Source organism: Mus pahari, chromosome 2 (assembly GCF_900095145.1).
Source record: "Mus pahari chromosome 2, PAHARI_EIJ_v1.1, whole genome shotgun sequence".
Taxonomy (NCBI): Eukaryota; Metazoa; Chordata; class Mammalia; order Rodentia; family Muridae; genus Mus; species Mus pahari.
The window spans coordinates 65579875-65599532 of record NC_034591.1 but is presented as its reverse complement, the minus strand read 5'-3'; the positions used below and the strand labels follow the sequence as shown (position 1 = coordinate 65599532).

Genomic DNA, 19658 nt, shown 5'->3' with positions numbered 1-19658 from the left:
CTACCTATTCAATATAATACTTGAAGTCCTAGCCAGAGCAATTAGATAACAAAAGGAGGTCAGGGAAAGAAAGAAGTCAAAATATCACTATTTGGAGACGATATGATACTATATATAAGTGACTGTCTTAGTCAGGGTTTCTATTCCTGTACAAAACGTCATGACCAAGAAACAAGTTGGGGAGGAAAGGGTTTATTCAGCTTATATTTCCATACTGCTCTTCATCACCAAGGAAGTCAGGACTGGAACTAAAGCAGGTCAGGAAGCAGGAGCTGATGTAGAGGCCATGGAGGGATGTTCTTTACTGGCTTGCTTCCCCTGGCTTGCTCAGTCTGCTCTCTTATAGAACCGAGACTATCAGCCCAGAGATGGCACCACCCACAAGGGGACCTCCACCCTTGATCACTAGTTGAGAAAATGCCTTTCAGCTGGATCTCATGGAGGCACTTCCCCAACTGAAGCTCCTTTCTCTGTGATAACTCTAGCCTGTGTCAAGATGACACAAAATTAGCCAGTACAGTGACTCTAAAAATTCTACCATAGAACTACTAAACCTGATAACAGCTTCAGTGCAGTGGCTGGATATAAAATTAACTCATACAAATCAGTGGCCTTTCTCTACACAAAGGTTAAACAGGCTGAGAAAGAAATTAGAGAAACAACACCTTTCACAATTGTCACAAATAATATAAAATACCTTGGTGTAACTCTAACTAAGGAAGTGAAAGATCTGTATGATAAGAACTTCAAGTCTCTGAAGAAAGAAATGGAAGAAGATCTCAGAAGATGGAAAGATCTCCCATGCTCATGGATTGGCAATATTAATATAGTAAAAATGGCTATCTTGCCAAAAGCAACCTACAGATTTAATGCAATCCCCATTAAAATTCCAAATCACTTCTTCACCGAGTTAGAAAGGGCAATTTGCAAATTCATCTGGAAAAACAAAAAACCTAGGATAGCAAAAACTCTTCTCAACAATAAAGAACCTCTGGTGGAATCACCATGTCTGACCTCAATCTATACTACAGAGCAATTGTGATAAAAACTGCATGGTACTGGTACAGCGACAGACAGGTAGAACAATGGAATAGAATTGAAGACCCAGGAATGAATCCACACACCTATAGTCACTTGATCTTTGACAAGGGAACTAAAACCATCCAGTGGAAAAAAGACAGCATTTTCAACAAATGGTGCTGGCACAACTAGTGGTTATCATGTAGAAGAATGCAAATTGATCCATTCTTATCTCCTTGTACAAAGTTCAAGTCTAAGTGGATCAAAGAACTCCACATAAAACCAGAGACACTGAAACTTATAGAGGAGAAAGTGGAAAAAGCCTCGAAGATATGGACACAGGGAAAAATTCCTAAACAGAACAGCAATGACTTGTGCTGTAAGATTGAGAATTGACAAATGGGACCTCATAAAATTGCAAAACTTCTGTAAGGCAAAAGACACTGTCAATAAGACAAAAAGGCCACCAATAGATTGGGAAAGAATATTTACCAATCCTAAATTTGATAGGGGACTAATAATATCCAATGCATACAAAGAACTCAAGAAGCTGGACTCCAGAAAATCAAATAACCCTATTAAAAAATGGGATACACGCCTTTAATCCTAGCACTCGGGAGGCAGAGGCAGGTGGATTTCTGAGTTCTGAGTTCGAGGCCAGCCTTGTCTACAAAAGTGAGTTCCAGGACAGCCAGGGCTATACAGAGAAACCCTGTCTCAAAAAACAAACAAACAAACAAACAAACAAACAAAAAAGGAGGGGAAACAGAGCTAAATCAAGAATTCTCAACTGAGGAATATCTAATATCTGAGAAGCACCTGAAAAAATGTTCAACATCCTTAATCATCAGGGAAATGCAAATCTGAACAACCCTGAGATTCCACCACACACCAGTTAGAATGGCTAAGATCAAAAAGTCAGGTGACAGCAGATGCTGGCGAGGATGTGGAAAAAGGAACACTCCATTGCTGGTGGGATTGCAAGCTTATACAACCACTCTGGAAATCATCTGGCGGTTCTTCAGAAAATTGGACATAGTACTACCAGAAGATCCAGCAATACCTCTCCTGGGCATATACCCAGAAGATGTTCCAACTGGTAATAAGGACACATGTTCCACTATGTTCATAGCAGCCTTATTTATAATAGCCAGAAGCTGGAAAGAACACAGATGTTCTTCAACAGAAGAATGGATTCAGAAATTGTGGTACATTTATAAAATGGAGTACTACTCAGTTATTAAAGACAATGAATTTATGAAATTCTTAGGCAAATGGATGGATCTGGAGGGTATCATCCTGAGTGAGGTAACCCAATCAGAGAAGAACACACATGATATGCACTCACTGTTAGCCCAAAAACTTAGTATACCCAAATACAATTTGCAAAACACATGAAACTCAAGAAGAAGGAAGACTAAAGTATGGATACTTCATTCCCCCTTAGAATGGGAACAAAATACCCATGGAAGGAATTTCAGAGACAAAGTTCAGAGCAGAGCCTGAAGGAATGACCATCCAGAGACTGCCCCACTTGGGGATCCACCCCATACACAACCACCAAACCCAGTCACTACGCAGATGCCAACAAGAGCCTGCTGACAGGAGCCTGATATTGTTGTCTCCTGTGAGGCTCTGCTAGTGCCTGGCAAATACAGAAGTGGATGCTCACAGTCATCCTTTGGATGGAATACAAGATCCCCAGTGAAGGAGCCAGAGAAATACCCAGGGAGCTGAAGGGACTGAAGCCCCACAGGAGGAACATCAATATGAACTATCCAGTACCCCCAGAGCTCCTTGGAACTATACCACCAATGAAAGGAAATACATGGTGGTACTTGCGGCTCTAGCTATATATGTAGCAGAGGATGGCCTAGTAGATCATTAATGGGAGGAGAGGCCTTTGGTCCTATGAAGGCTCTATGCTCCAGTATAGGGGAATGCCAGGACCAGGAATGGGAGTGGGTGGGTTGGGGAGCAGGGTGAGGGAGGGAGGAGATAGGGGATTTTCAGAGGGGAAACTAGGAAAGAGGATAACATTTGAAATATAAATAAAGAAAATATCTAATAATTTAAAAAAAAAAAAAAGACGTCATGGCTTCTGCAAATGCATGCTCTTCCAGGGTATCAGTTTCACTTGTGAGATGCCTCACTAAAATATGTTGCTCAAATTCTCTTAGGCATAGCATTGCCTTGGGATATGCTTTGAGCCTTTCCTTCAGTTCCTCACATTCTAACTTCTCAGAGTGCTGGACCAGGCATGGATGGGAGACCACATCACAACGTATACATGTACCTCCATGCCAGGGTACTAATACCAGCTAATAAATGGTTAATAATCCATTCCAACAATGATACAATGACTCTTTGAAGATAAAAAGTACAAGATAATTTATATACTCTTATTATACTGGTTGCTTCAAATATTGTATCTGAAACCATTGTTGGTACTTATAGCTCAATGCCATGAGAATGTGTTTGATAGCTTTTTCTAAAAAGTTTTATCTTATGTTTAGAAACCAAAGCTAATCACGTTGGATGAATATATTACACTGTGAACATCAGTTTTTGTCCCCCCCCCCTGAGGTGATAAGGCCTAGATAGACAACACACAGCGTACATATGCACACGCAAACGTACAAGCATACCTTTATATATGTTATTGGTATCTTTGATTGTTAACTCACCTCTAAAGTAACTTTTAGCCTCTAATCTTTTTTATCTTGAAGAAATTGAAGTAAATAACAAAATTTTTAGCTCTTAAGGACACTGAGGGCAACTTGGTTCAAATTAAATAACTTTCAGACTCAAATGGAATGGAAAGAAAATCTTTGCATTGTGTATGTATTTAGTTTTTTTTTTTTTTTCCACAAGTGTATTGGTGGAATCAGGAATGAACACCTGCTTTTACTTTTACTCAGTAAACAATGATATTTAGTCTTTTTCATTATTAATGACAATGCATTTACACTTTTCTTGTTCGTTTTTGAATTTCTGTGATTGATCCATAGACCTATTACCATGGATTACTACATATGGATAGCTGCTAAGAGATTCAGCTAGATTACCTGACTTTTTTCTTTTTACTTTGTAGACAGAATATTTAGCTTCTTAGTTAAATATAAATATGCTACTCACAACACTCTTTCTTTTCTTTTGGTCCTTCATACACATATAGTTACTTGTTTATATTTTTTGCTAATCCTTCACAGTTAATTGACAATGCCTTATGCTTCACGTGACAGGGTGTGGAGAACAGTCCATGTGCTTGGGAAATGACCATCAAGAGTCAACTCACCTGAGCTAGAGACCTGGGAGTGAGAAGTGTGAAATCTAATATAGAAAGAATAATTAAAGCTGTGACTAAACTTGGGATATATAGATATATAGATATATAGATATCTTGTTTCCAGAAGGATTGAATGATGAGACTGACTTTCAACCTGTATCTAGTTGGGTAGGATGTGGCAGGTCTTGCGGAAGACAGCACTCTCCAGTAGGAAACCACAGGAAGGTAGCAGCTTCCGGCTATTAGTGCTCAGTGCAAAGTGAAGGGTCTTGGGGTTGGTATCACACAAAATCCACTTTTGTTTTTAAAGGAATATGCACCCTTTATAAATTGTGACAATTTAGTCTAATCTTGAAATCAATACTCTGCTGTACTTAATATACATGACCTTCACTTTTGAATTACAACCAGCCATACTCACAGGCTGAAGTCTGTTGTTGAGGTTACCATCCCCTTCCCACTCTGAGGTTATCTTTGTTTTGACAGGAAGCCGCTGGTCACACACATGTGCTCAACTCCCACTGCTATAAACCTGATGGCTGCAAGAATGCGATTGTTTTCACATGAATATGATACAGATTAATCAACTCAGTTATCTCTAGGAACTCATTCCCACAGGAACTCCAGGAGGACTAGAAGCAGGAAGACACGTAGTAAAAACAGCGTGATTGTGGGAACACATACATGGTCATGGAATGAAAATATTCCTCTAAGCATCTTAAACCTGACCATTCTGACCCATTTCTAACTCACATTTTGAGCGTTCCCCTCTTTTGTTTTGTCATCTTTGTGAATTTGCTATAATAGCCTGGATAATGATCTTTTGTCATTTAATTATCCTTTTCTAACCTATTATTCATGCTTTAACTTTGCCTATTATGGTATCTTTGATGTGATGTTTGTATTTAAATTTTTATAGGGTCAAGTTTATGAATATGCCCTTGATGGCTTGCTCCTCATATGTCCAAAGGTTTTACTGCATTTTGCTTTGGTACTTTTAAAGATTCATGTAAAATATAATTGGGTTTCTGTTTTGAATTGAGGTGCTCTGGATTTATCTGGATAGAAATAATTTTTCTCTTGTTCCACTCCCTCTCCCCATATGTTTGTGTGTATATGTGTGTATATATGTATGTAGTATACATGTATATCTATGTATGCTGTGCATGTGAGTGGCTATGCACATGGACATGTATGTCAGTGCACGTGGAGGCCTGAGGCTGATGCTGACAATCATTTCCCATTGTCCTGCCATTTAATTACTTGAGGCAAGGTATCTTAATCAAACTTTAGGTTCATCAATAGGACTGGTCTTGCTAGCCAACCTGCTCTGGGGCTCCCTGTCTCTCATTTCCAAGGCTAGAATTACATGCCAGCCACCAAGTCTATCAATATTTACAACAGTTCTAAGGGTCAAAATTCTAGTCCTCCTGCTTGTTAGGGTGTGGTTTAGTCCTCCATTTCCTTCCTTAGAATGTCCAGGCACTGCCGCACACCAGGCTGGAAGGATATTGGTCCAGGCTAGAAGAGGCCTGGACCAGTGGGGTCTGTAGGATCCCAGTCCAGATTGTTAGTGTTTGTGTGTGAGGGTGTTTGTCTGGGATTTTTAATGAAACAGTTCTCTTAGAGAATCTTGGGGTGGACTTGCATTCGTATACTTTATTTGGGGTTGACAAGGGCTGTATATGAACCTTGAAGGGTTGGAGGGAGTTTTCAGGGTGATTGTAAAATCATTGACTTGAGTTTAAAGTGTTTCATTTGTGTATAGAGGCACTGTAGGAATCCCAGGTACCAGCTGGGCTTGTTCTTCTCTGGGAAAGAGGAAGTTAAACTTACAACATCACTTATTTTTCTTTCTGCATTGATATCTTATGTTTCCACTATGGTACACCAATGCTTACTTTTTATACTGTTTAGAAATGAACTTGAATAACTGATTCTAATACTACAAGCTATAAATACTACAGATAAGGATAGAGGAAGCCTTAGTATTTGGTGAGGATACTTGGCTCATAACCATATTTTTGTGAGTGTTGACAGTTGATACTAATTTCAGAAAATGATTTTTGATGCAAGAATATAAACCAAAGATGACAGCTCACAGTTCCCATCTCTAGTTTAAATGTGTTATCTTGTGTCAGATATGGGGACACAACCTAGCTGCCAATTTAGAGCTATAAGAGGAATGGAAAAGGACCTGCTCCTCTGTGACTCCCCTCCCTTGCCTGAGAAATGCAAATGACCTTGCTTTGAGGATTGCCTGTACTATTAACCACAATTAGGATTTGGGGTACTATATGAACTACAGGTGCTTGTTAACTGCTTTTATTGTCACTATCATCCAGTATGATTTTAAAGGGCAGCAAGACACTATAATCTAAGTTCTTGTTTAGAGGATCATGCTTGAAATATCAATCTCTAAATCCCGGGCACAGAAGCACAATCTAGGCAGGCATTAATACTTTGTCATCATGATTTGAATATGCTTGGCCCAGGGAGTGGCACTATTTGGAGGTATGACCTTGTTGGAGTAGGTGTGTCACTGTGGGTGTGGGCTTTTACATCCTAGTCCTGGGTACCTGAAAGCCAGTCTTCCACTAGCAGCCTTCAGATGAAGATGTAGAACTCTCAGCTCTGCCTGCATCATGCCTGCCTGGATGCTACCATGCTCCTGCCTTGATGATAATGGTCTGAACCTCTGAACCTGTAAGCCAGCCCCAATTAAATGTTATTTTTTATAAGAGTTGCCTTGGTCATAGTATCTGTTCACAGCAGTAAAATCCAAACTAAGACACACCTCAGCGAGGCTTAGGGGTTAAGTCTGAAGCTGTTTTTTAATATTCAGAGAATTGGGATATATCCATTCCAGAAAGGGGCACCAAGAGGCAGGACTAAAGGACCAAAATGATAGTGTATAGGTTCATGGGGCAATTTCTTTGTAAGATATCCTCTTCTGCTGATAGTACCCCTTAATCAGATGATCTGGGCCACATATACATTTGGGCCACTACCTGGCATTTGAGTGAATATTGCTCACATTAGGCAAATCCTAGGCAGATACTCTTTCTAGAATTTGTTATGACAGGTGATTATATATAAACGCAAAGTTGAGAAAAGCAATTTAAAGATAATTGTGAGAAAGGAAAAGTGGCATGGGGATTGACTGAACAGAAGGGTCCTAAACACAGCGGGTTCTGAGATTCAGAAGCTGGTCAGTATTAGATCAGTATTCTAACTTTCCTCAGTGCACAGAGACTGGTAAGAGCAAGTAACAGACCAAGAGTGAGGGGTGGCAAGGAGTCACGTCTATGACACTTGTTTTGTGTCCCTAAATTGTTATGTGTCAGGCATGCTTGATTTAAGAGATCCATGCTGGTTTCCCGGATGATTGGGAATGTAGAATTGTTTCTATTTTGTTCCAAGGAGATAGAATTGAATAAAGTAGAAGGAAAAGAGAAGCACATATGTTTATTATCCCCTCCAAATGAGGAAGGGGAGAGATAAATGAATGCGTGTAATCATTTCACAGTTGAATGAAGCAAAACCAACTCCAGAGCCTGTCTCAACAGCATCTTTTATCATCCCACATTGAAACGGTTGTTTCTATTTTACATTCCTATCCCAAAGTACTGAATACAAAGGATCCACCTTACTTGTATTTTATCCACACTATAATCTGTCTCTTCATCTTCAGATGAACACCAACCTCCTAGAATTATGTTTTTAACTTGGATAACAGGGAAAAATCCACTTGTCTCTAATAAACTTGGGAAAATAATGTAGCACGCATACACAACCACAGAAAAGAAGATGGACTTGTATATATAGATCAATGATATAAAATCACATCTTTTTATGTTTGGTTCTAAAAAAAAAGAAGGAAAGAAAAGAATTTTCCTACTATGCTAAAATGAGTCCTTATGTTTGACAATGTTATTGCAACTATATTTTTCAATGATATAAAGAACATAAGAAAAATCTATTTATTTAATATTCTTTAGAATTTGGTTCTTATTCTCTCAATAACCATACCTTGATTTAGTTTTTCATGAAAGTCGGAAGTTAAAAGATGAATTTTATGAAGCCAAGTGAAGACTGAGAAGAAAGTGAGGGGCATTCTACAACCCCTCAAATAGCCTGGCAGTCTGCATGCTGCAGTGTGTATATGATTCTACACATTTACATTCTGAAGAGAAAATAACGAAGTGAGGGAAGAAAACATGCTTTGCATAGATGGGATTTGGAGTGTTTTGAACAAAAGTAATACACTTAATATTTTTCTACTGTATTAAATGAAAGAATATTATTCTAAAATGAAGCTCAGATTTTACTTGTATATTCTATGACCAGAATTTAAGGGCAAAACATTGAATAGAGAACTCACTGGGCATTTATAATACTTCAAAAAGTCACTAAAAATATGAAGCACGATTCAATCTGTAACCTTAAATCCTATTTCAAAGAACATCCCCCTCCCAGTCCTGTTTTAATATAATCTTGTAAACAATTTCAGCTACAAAATTTTGACTCACAGTTGACCAAGAGGTGGCAGAAAATTCAATTTTGAGCTGATGTGAATAAATGCAGGGCATTAAACACAGCTTTGGTATCTCTCAAGGGAGATTTAGCTGTTTCTTTTAGAGGAAATGAGAAGCTCTCCATGAGATCACCCATCAGACTGATTTCTAGAATACATGGTCAAGGACTTACCTGCAACTTTTACTCAAGCCAGTTCTAAAACACATTAGCTAAATAATAATTCTGGGACTTGCAAGTTTGAATACAGCACAAGAGGACAGAAGGCATCAGTATATCTGTATGTATCTATAGTAGCAAAGTGTGGCCATCATAGCCTCCTGGGACTGCCTAGGATTCCTGAGGGTACCCAAATCTGAGAATGCCTAAGTCCTTGGCTATAATGACACAGGTCTAACTGGCAAGTGAAAAGAAGGTATCAGTGACTGCATATATATTTGACATGTGGTTGTTTACTTGAGGCTTGATATTCTTAGAGTGAAGGTTTTTTTTTTTAAATTAGATATTTTCTTTACTTATATTTCAAATGCTATCCCAAAAGTTCCCTGTACCCTCCCCCCTGCCCTGCTCCCCTACCCACCCACTCCCACTTCTTGGCCCTGGCATTCCCCTGTACAGGGGCATACAAAGTTTGGAGCTAAGATGAAAGGCTGCTTGTGGACGTTGTACATCGTGGTGCGGAGCCTAGTGCGCACCACGATGTACAACGTCCACAAGCAGCTGCTTGGTGTTCTTGTAGGACTCCCAACAGTGGGAGTGGGCAGGGTTATTTCTGAGTCTTTTACCTGTCCTTAGGACCCATTTGCTTCCACTGGGTTGCCTTGTTTAGTTTTGATATGACGGTTTATTCCTAGTTTTATTATAACTTGCTAGGCCAAGTTCGGTGGATATGTTCAGAGTGAGATATGTTTTCTCTCTCTCTCTCTCTCTCTCTCTCTCTCTCTCTCTCTCTCTCTCTCTCTCTCTCTCTCTCTCTCTCTCTCTCCCTCCCTCCCTCCCCATCCCACTCTCCCTCTCTCTCTCTCAAGGAAAATGGAGGAGGAATGGTTCTGAGGGTGAGTGAAGGATAAGGAGAGGACTAGGATGAGTATGAGTATGAGTAGAGGGAGGGGAAACTGTGGTTAGGGTATAATATATGGTACAAGAATCAAAGAAAAATGAAGGTGTTTATTACTCTAGTTTGCTCTTTGAGCCCTGTTCTTTTACAGTCCACTTGAAAGATTCTATGATTTTGGCTTCTCTCTAGATTCATTGTTGAAGAATATATCATTTAGTTTTACATGTCTGTGTACCACTCAACTATCCATATTCATTCTCCTATGATCAAAGGAGAGACTAGTCCAAATTTCAGTCTTAAATTTGTCAAGACTTGCTATGTGACCTAGTATGTTCCCTCTTGGAGGATGCACTATGTGTCTTTGAGAAGGATATATATTCTGCTGCCAAGGAGTCAGATATTCTGATTATGGTGTCAGACCCTTTCAGTGTGTATTTGTTTCCTTATTGAGTTTGCTATTTTCCTATTTGTATGGAATATCTACTATTGGATGTGGCTATGGAACATCTCATGCTACTTTGTGTGTGTGTGTGTGTGTGTGTGTGTGTGTGAGAGAGAGAGAGAGAGAGAGAGAGAGAGAGAGAGAAAGAGAGAGAGAGAGAGACAGAGAGAGACAGAGAGAGACAAAGAGAGACAGAGACAGAGAGCGTGTGTGTGCTTGTGCATGTGTTTGTGTGCGTGTGTGTGTGTGTGTGTGTGTGTGTGTGTGTGTGTGTTGCCTGATTGAACACATGACCTTTTGCTAATACTAGCCAGGCATTCTTTCTTGAGAGACATCCTCCCCAGCCCTGGAATATCCTGGTACGTTATGGATGTCTATTTTTCCCTGCAGTTTTGTTGATGTTTGGTTTGTGTATGCAGGTGCACTGATGATGGGTGCATATATGATTGCTAACTATATTGTTCTGAGAGCTGATCTGTTTAATCAATATATAATGTCCCTTTGCCTTTTAAAGTCTTTTCTCATTTTCGTGGAATATAGTTTTTCATATCATAATTTTCAGCTGTGAATATTCTTATCTCTAAAGTGAGTCTCTGATAGGTAGAATAAACTTGCTTTTGTTGTAGTTTTTATTTTTAAATATCTAGTCATTCTGTATCCTTTGATTGAGGAACTTAATCTATTTTTATTTAAATTAAATATACTACTGACATTGGAAACGTTCTGCCTTTCAGATCTTTTGGACTCCCCTTCCTCTCTTGCTCTTTTCATTTGTGTTTCACTGGTTGCTTTGTAGTGATTTGTTTTAAAATTTTTACCTTGTTCTTTTATATATTTTATATAGTGATTATTTATGACTGATCAGATTAAAAGTTTATTCATTGTTGCCCCAAGAATAAGGTCATACAACAGGCAGGACTCTCCCAAACTTAATATACAACCAATTGGACAAGTCAGAAATATAAGAATCACAGGCTTCTGCTTAGAAAGCTAGCCACATAAATGTCAATAAAATACAAGGTTGTACAGGTTTCAAAATCTACATCTTTCCTTGCCCTGGATCTAGTCAAGATATTTTTCTTATCCTTTCAACTATAGTCAAGGCTCACTAAGATTCTTCAGAGACAATTCATAATTTTAGAATTTTTCCCTAATGAAGAAAACAAGTCACCGGTATCTATCTGTTTACCATTGCTTCAAACAGACTGCACAGGCTCAATAGCTTATTTAGAGGTTTATTTAGCTCAGAGCTTTTAAGCCTTGTGCTGGCATCTGGTCATTATCTACTTAAGGCCACTTTATTGAGTCAAGGCACACAGAGGATGTCACATGGAAAGACAGAATGAGCATTTTGTGCTGGCTTTTGTCTCTCCAATCCTTCCTCTTCCCTTTTTCTGAATTTCATTTTCTTCTTCTACAACCACTAATGCAACCATGGATTTACCATCCTAATGACCTCACCTAATACTAATTGTTTATCAAAGGCCTTATGTTGGTTTTGATTTTTCTCAACCTACTTTAAATATGGTTTCCTAAATGCTTTAACCTCCCTTCTATCCCACCACCCACCAGAGATAGTGGAAAAGAAAGGTTATTAGGACATGGGGAGAAGTGAATCTGTTCAGAAATTGTTCTTTGGAGTAAATCCAATCTGTACTGTCTGGAAATCAACAGTACAAGTTCATGGGAATCAGTGGTGACAGCTCTATCCATTTGCAAACACTTCACAAATACACCAGCAGTAAAGTTCAGTAGTGTAAGAATAGCAAACACAAATCAGTAGTGGTGAGAAGACCTAGCAGAGACAGCCAGGCCTCAGTGGAATTGTTATGAGTCAGCAGGAGTGATCAGGGCCAGCAGAGATGCCAGGAGATGTTCTTTGCTGTGCCTCTCTCAAGGAACTGAAGATCAGTAAAGGGATAAGACCAACAAAGCACTGTTGCTAGCTATGCAAGCCTCGGTCAGTATCCAGAATCCTATTCATACTCCCTCCATATGTCACATGTCCTCCCATGGGTCTTGCCTCACCATGTGAGTCTGTCTTAGGAAAAAACCCCATGAGTCTGTATCAGCTGACATAACTGCCAATCAGCTCAAGTCTGAAGAAGCAGCAAGAAGCCACAGCATACCACCAGAAGTTATTTTGGATGTGTTTTTCTCTGTGGAGTCATGACAAGCAAAGCTCATCAATGCAATGTAAGGTGAACCAATACATGTGAAGAATCCCTCATCACGTGTCCTTTCACATGCTTGTTTTAACAAAACATCCTCTCATTTGTGTCTGCTTCAGGAAAACACCCTTTCATATGTCTGCCCCAGCAAAACACCATCTGAAACAACTGACTTTCCAACAAACCTAAAAGTTTCCACTTTAGCCCTAACTCTAACTTTGGGGATTTTCAAACATTTAAATACTCTGATCTAGGCATATTGGCCATGAAAAATTACCCATGAATATAAACAAAATCTAACAGTGTTTACCAATTTATATATCTTTTCCACATTATTTAATTATTTGTTATTTTTTTTCTGAGTTGGTGATCTCTTGTAGCCCAGGTTAGCCTCAAAAATCTCTATGTAGCTAAGGATGAAATTGAATTCTGGATCCTCCTGTCTGCATCTCCAGAGAATTCATGAGTTACAGGTATGTACCACTCTACTTGTTTCAAATTACTTAGTTTAACCCATTGTCTTAGTTAGGGTTTTACTACTGTAGACATGCATGACCAAGGCAACTCTTATAAGGACAACATTTAATTGGGGCTGGCTTACAGGTTTAGAGGTTCAGTCCATTATCATCTATCATGGCAGCATCCAGGTAGGGATGGTACAGGAGGATCTGAGAGTTTTACATCTTCATCTGAAGGCTGCTAGGAGAATACTGACTTCTAGGTAGCTAGGATGAGGACCTTAAGCCCACACCCACAGTAACACACCTACAAGGTCACACTGGCTCTTTAGGGAGTTGCAGCTAGTATCACAAACTGGTTCTTTCTTATCACTGCCCTACCCTTTTCCATTCTTAACACCAAGAAATTGAGACTATTTAGTTTTTCTAAGACCCTACATTTTGATTTGTAGCTGTTGCTTGGGCTCTAGCTGGAATCATGACGTTACACTCCTTTCATCTGCAGGTATTTACCACTACAGTCTTCTTGGTTGCACCATAGTTACTTCTGAACTGGGAAAACCCTCTCTTTTTTTCTCCTTTGTACTTATTTTTAATATTTAAATTTTAGAAGTTAAACATAGATTAATTTGGTCCATAAAATGATACTGATGATACTGCAAGTATGAAACGTAATGTCTTAGTGTTTAAGAGTCTGAAACTATTGGTCTATTTATGTGAGTCTTTGTCTGGCTGTTCTTCTGAAGCTCAATACTTGTCAATTCCATAGCATTCAAAATAGTATTCATTCCATGTTTCTGAGACTTAGATTAAGCACAGCTTCTTTTGTTAACCCCACTAAGCTATAACACCTAAGGTATTTCAACTATCATAGCAATGATGTTAGAGAGTCTCGGTTTGGATATGGCAAAAGAGGGGTGTTATTGACAGACTGCTCATGGTTTCGGGGAGTTCGTCGTTTTCTAGTTTCTTTGCTTAAAAAACGTTCTCTCAAAGACCTTGTGTAGTGAATAAGGAAGCCAGGAGTGGGCCTACCTCTCCTTTTCTCATGCTGTCAGGAAGATGGTAGACATTCAGATGGAACGTGCTTACCAAGTGCAGCCTACAATCTTTCAAAACAAGAAGCATGCTTTGTTGGGAGAAACTGGCAAGGAAAAACTCCCTCAGTACTACAAAAACATGGGTCTGGGCTTCAAGAAGCCCAAGGAGGCCACTGAGGGCAGCTACATAAGACAAGAAATGCCTCTTCACTGATAATGTCTCCATCCAAGTTCGGATCCTATCTGGTATTGTGATGAAGATGAAGATGCAGAGGACCATTGTTCAACCACCAGAACCATCTCCATTACTTCTGAAAATACAATCACTTTGAGAAGCATCACAAGAACAAGTCTGTACACCTGTCCCCCCTTTTCAGGGATGTACAGATCAGTGACATTGTTAGTGTTGGAGAGTTCAGGTTCCTGAACAAGACTGTTCAATTCAATGTACTCAAGGTCACCAAGGCTGCTGGCACCAAGAATCAGTTTCAGAAGTTCTAAGGGGACTCTGGCTAATGCCTTAGAACAGATAAGGTTATTTTCCAACTTAAAAAAATGTTCTCTCTAGGAAATGGGAATATTTAAACCTTTTTTCTTCATCAGTTTCAAACAGACTAATAAGTGCATATTTCCACTTGCTTTTGAAGTTTCTGCTCTTTCTAGTATGTGTTGGTCCTTTATTGTCTTATTGTGGTAAATATTAAGCTAGAAAAAAATCCTGTGATGATTATGTAGCAGCTGACTTTGGAAATGAATGTCAATTTAAATTGGCTTCTCTGGCATTTATTAGTAATTCAATTTTATTCTGTGTAATTATGAGATTATAAATAATTCAAATTAGAGTAGAAATATAGTCCTCAGACATCTCCAGATCATCTCTTGTACTTTCAGATATGTCAACCTGTCTTAAAAGCCAAGACTTCATTGTCTTGTTACATAAATTATAAGCAATAAAGTATTTTAAAAACACTACTTGTTTTCCTTACTTGAATATCTGTGCTTTCAGTTCACTCTAATAAAATCTGTTCTCTTTTTTATTGTTGACATTTATCCCTAGTTCATAAGATGATCTTTGGAATAAGGATTATAATGACTTCTTCTGGAGCATAATCTGTATACCAGTCAATCAAATATAATGTTGTTTTAACATGGAGAGGGTAGATTTTTGGTTAAATCAAAGTGATTTGAAGTATTTCGCATGTGAACAGATGGTGACTTTAATCTTTCTTGCATTCTATTACTAATATCTAACTATAGATAATATCTAACTATTAGTAATCTCTCTGGTCTGTGACTATCCAATCATAAACAAACTCAAGAAAATATGTCATGGTATTTATTAACCAGCAGAAATCAAATGTGTTAAATGAGCATTGGCAATTTCCTTGGATCCTTTTTACATTTATTGTGGGGGAAAATGTTTCCATCATAATCCTATTATGAGTTCACTGAATTTCTAAAGCTGAATCTCTGGAATTATGGTATAAAGCTTTTGCTTTTGGGAGCCATGGAGGCTTCACAAAGCCTCCCTAGTTTCTCTGCGGTGGGAAGAATGCAGAGGTTCACAGAGGTGCCAAAGCTGCAGGTCTCTTCCCCCTTTAATTCCTAAGGCTTCATTTAAATGCTTTCAGTTTGGAATATCCAACTAAAATCCCATTTGAGGAAAGTATATTCAGTTCAAAGAACAGTGACACCTGACAAAACCATTTTAAGTAAAGAATAAATATATTTTTCTCCAATGCCATTATTTGTTCTTTCCAGTACAAATTAGCATTTTTCCACCACTAAAATAAAATATATCCACTCTGGAAAAGGTATATACTTTGATCACTAATACATGGCATTCTCTAAAAGATAGAAATGTGGAGAGAGTAAAAAGACAATGATTTTCAGGTACAAGGGGAAAGAAGGGTGGACAATCAGGAGAAAGGATTTACAGTGCATTGAAGCTATTCAGTGAAATATAATACACACACACACACACACACACACACACACAATTTTTTCAAGATAAAGTCTTAGTATACATCCTAGGTTGGACTTGAATTTGTGATCTCCCTTGCCACCTTAGCATCTAGAAGGCCATCATTACAAGGGTTGTGAGCTACGTTGCCTGTTCCCACATCACTATGCTTATCAAAACCTATAGAACCCTAAGTAAAAAGCATGAACCCTAAAGTAAGCTATGGTGTTTGAGTGATAATGATGTATCAATTTTAATTTTCTCACTTGTAACAAACATATTCTGGTGGTGTGTGGTGACAGTGGTAGAAGTTGGGTTTTTGTGTGTATCATCAATTTGTAACATCTTTGTATCATCCATTTGAACCTACAACTATGCTAAAAGTTAGACAATAAGAAACAGAGCATAGCTGTACTATTAAATGAACAACAATCAACTCATTAGAATGTATTATATTTCTAAAAGTTTGCTACTGAATGATGTCATCTATAGCTTGTAGTATCATTTTTTATTTCTGTTGTATATGATCATTTCACTGTGGTCTTGAACCAGAGTTGCTTTGTTCACCCTCAGGGTGATTCATTCACCTCACAAGGGCGACTCATTCACATTCTCTCTCTAGGGAGGAAGGGAAGGGAAGGGAAGCCTAAGAAGCTCCTTCTCAGGGGTATATAGATGGTTAGCGATTGTTGAGAGAAGACTCGTGGTCTTCTGCCTTTAAGCTTCCCTTGATTCCTATAACTCACCAAAGCAATCCATTGTTTCATCAAGGTTGCTGTTGATAGTATCAGTTCATTAATTAGTGATTTCCTCTTTATCTGGGTGATTAGAAATAGACTCCATAAGAAAAACCATGCAATATACTTAAAAATGAAATAAACTATAAATCCACAGTAGAGGAGGATCCTATAGGACTGTACAGTTATCAGGAGTGTATATACTTTGGAGTGTATCTTCCTATGGACCAAGGTCCATGGTTCTAACTGATTTAGGAGGATAGCTGAGAGATTTGAAATTTCAGTTTAAGAAGCTCTCTAACAGTCATGAGATTATTAGGGAACTGAAGGTACTGGAAATGGAGTATCTTTTCTGTGGTGATAAAGAATAGGTTGGACAAGTTCACTAGGTATTAGTTAATGGGAGAAAATAACTCATCAGTAGAGAAACTACCACCACCACCACCACCACCACTACCACCACCAGCAGCAGCAGCAGCAGCAGCAGCGGCAGCGGCGGCGGCGGCGGCGGCGGCGGCAGTAGCAGCAGCACCACCATCTCCACCACCACCAAAACCAGTATGAACCATTTATTTGCATGACTTTTCCCTTGGAAAATGAATACAGACCATGAAAATCACTGCTGTGGATTGAATATAAATTGCCCCTTATAGGCTCGTGTTTGAGCAATTGGTCCATAGGTGGTATTTGGAAAGGTTACAGAACCTTTAGGAAGTGGAGACTTCCTAGAGAAGTATGTCACCAGAGGTGGGCTTTAAAGTTTATAGACTGGCCCTACTTTATGTTCTCTCTCTGTTTCCTGAATGTGAATGAACTGTGATCAGACAGCTTCCGGCTCCTGTTGCCATGACCCCACTGATTTTTGTCAGGCTTTCCAAACTTTGATGGACTCTATGTCTTTGGACTTGTAAGACAAAACAAAGCTTTTCTCCACACTTTCCTTTTTGTCAATGTAGCCACCATGCATTTGTGGAAGATCATGCAGTAATTTGAGCTCTCTGGAGGAGGGTATGAAGCTCAGGCACCTTGTTCAGAAGGTGTTGGCCTGACCCTTCAAAGGCTGCCGTGATAGCATCAATGGTAAATTTCTCCTAATATTGACTTTACATGATGAACATGATCTGGATATAGGGAATGAATACAAAACAAATGGACACATTTCCAAATGAAGAGGTCTCTCTTAACAAGTAAGATAGGCTGTTCTGCAACATTGTTTCTCTTTTCCTCAACAAATTGCTTAATTTATTTTCCTTCTGCCTTCATTTTTCCTTCAATATTTGTAATTTGCATGGACATGCATATTTAAAATGTAACAAGAATTCAGTGTGATCCTTGTAAATGCTTTCTATACTAGAAATATATACTGTGGATGGCTCACGATGGAGATAATTTGTATGCTGCTAATTAGAATTTGACAGACTCATTTTGGACAATTTTCTTAGGGGTTCTTAGAAGTGTTTACAAGCTTGACTTCATTTGCAAAATATGCACTCTAAAATCCCGCCCCAGGTCTCCCTGTGACTTTGTGTTCTCATCATGGAATTTCCCTGTTCACAGTGGTATTCAGTTCTTGGGCAAGTAAGCATGCTTGTTGAATAGCTCTGTCTTCTTTTTGTCTATTCAACCCACCGCTCTACTCATTACTCACAAACTCCAGAAATATGAGGCTAAGAAAACTATTTAGATAGGGCATAGCAATATGAAACGTCACAAAATTCAATGGACAGATTTAGTATTCTTATTTTAAAGCTAGAGAAATGAAGGTGGGAAAAGTTAAATAATTTTACAAAGTTTGCAGTGATGGTTACTGTTAATTGTCAACCCAACGGGATCTAAAGCTATCTGGGAGATGGGCCTCTGGGTGTGCTTGTGAAGTTAACTGGTGTGGAAAGATATCTTTTAAATGAGGGTGGGATCATTCCCAGGGAAGGGGTCCTGTACAGTACTAAATGGAGCAGAAAGTGACTTCAGTGCTATCAGTCATTTCTTTCTACTTGACTATGAACACAGTGACAACCTGCTTCAGGACCCTGCTGCTGTAACTCTGCTGTAATGGTTTGTGATCTTGAACTGTGAGACACAATTAACTCTTTTTCCCTTATTCTGCTTTTGCTAGAACATCCCATCACAACAATAGAAAAAGTACGGAAGACAGTTATATTGCTTATAACTAGTAGGAATGGTCATCTATTTCTGATATTGGTCATGTGGAGAGTAAATAGGTAGATAGATAAATGAAGAAAAAAAAATCACTCTTGAAAAGTCTATTTGATATATGATGACAGCATTCCTAAGGGCCTTAGGAAATAAGATAGCTCCCATGAAATATAGGAAGCTGACCAAACATCTCCTAAATAATCACATACACACAAAAAAAGTGTTTGTAACTTTCCAGGCAGTAACCCACTTATAAGGCCCTTAGATAAGCAGACTCAAGGTTGTGCGGCTCATGAAGAGTATGGCAGCTACAGTTAGAGACTAAGAATAAGAATGGTTGGAAAACAGGCTGATGGCATGCTCCTTGAAGCAAGGCTATCTGGCTGAAACTCCCAACATGTTCATCCCCTCTGAAGACTGGTAGATGATATAAAACTAAAACTGTGGATAGAGCCTCACAAGTCAACCATTTCTCTGCCTGCCCATAAAATAAAAGATGATTGGTGGACTAGGTACATGAAGTCATAATAATAAAGGCGAGATGATCGGCAGAAGACTAAATATTGAAACCTCTCAACCGCCCAACCTTGAGTACCTTCATGAAGGGTCTACTCCTCCAGTTGTTGCTGGACTCATAGGGCTGGACTATTGAATAAGTGATGAGTGGTTCTGCCAATTGCAGTGTATAATCTACGTGAAGGAGGCCTGATGATAGGTAGAATTGAATCCCCTTATTTGGTTGGTCACCAGACTAGCGCAAAGAAAGTCCCATTCCTCTCCTCTAAGCT

General features: G+C 38.9%; 1 protein-coding gene and 1 pseudogene across 1 annotated transcript in view; one reads left to right on the top strand and one right to left on the bottom strand.

The window, feature by feature from the left end:
- Cntnap2 (contactin associated protein like 2) overlaps nucleotides 1–19658 on the bottom strand; it is a 2102194-nt gene that overhangs the window by 473727 nt on the left and 1608809 nt on the right. The window lies entirely within an intron of this gene.
- Nucleotides 14036–14514, top strand: LOC110316169 (annotated as a pseudogene).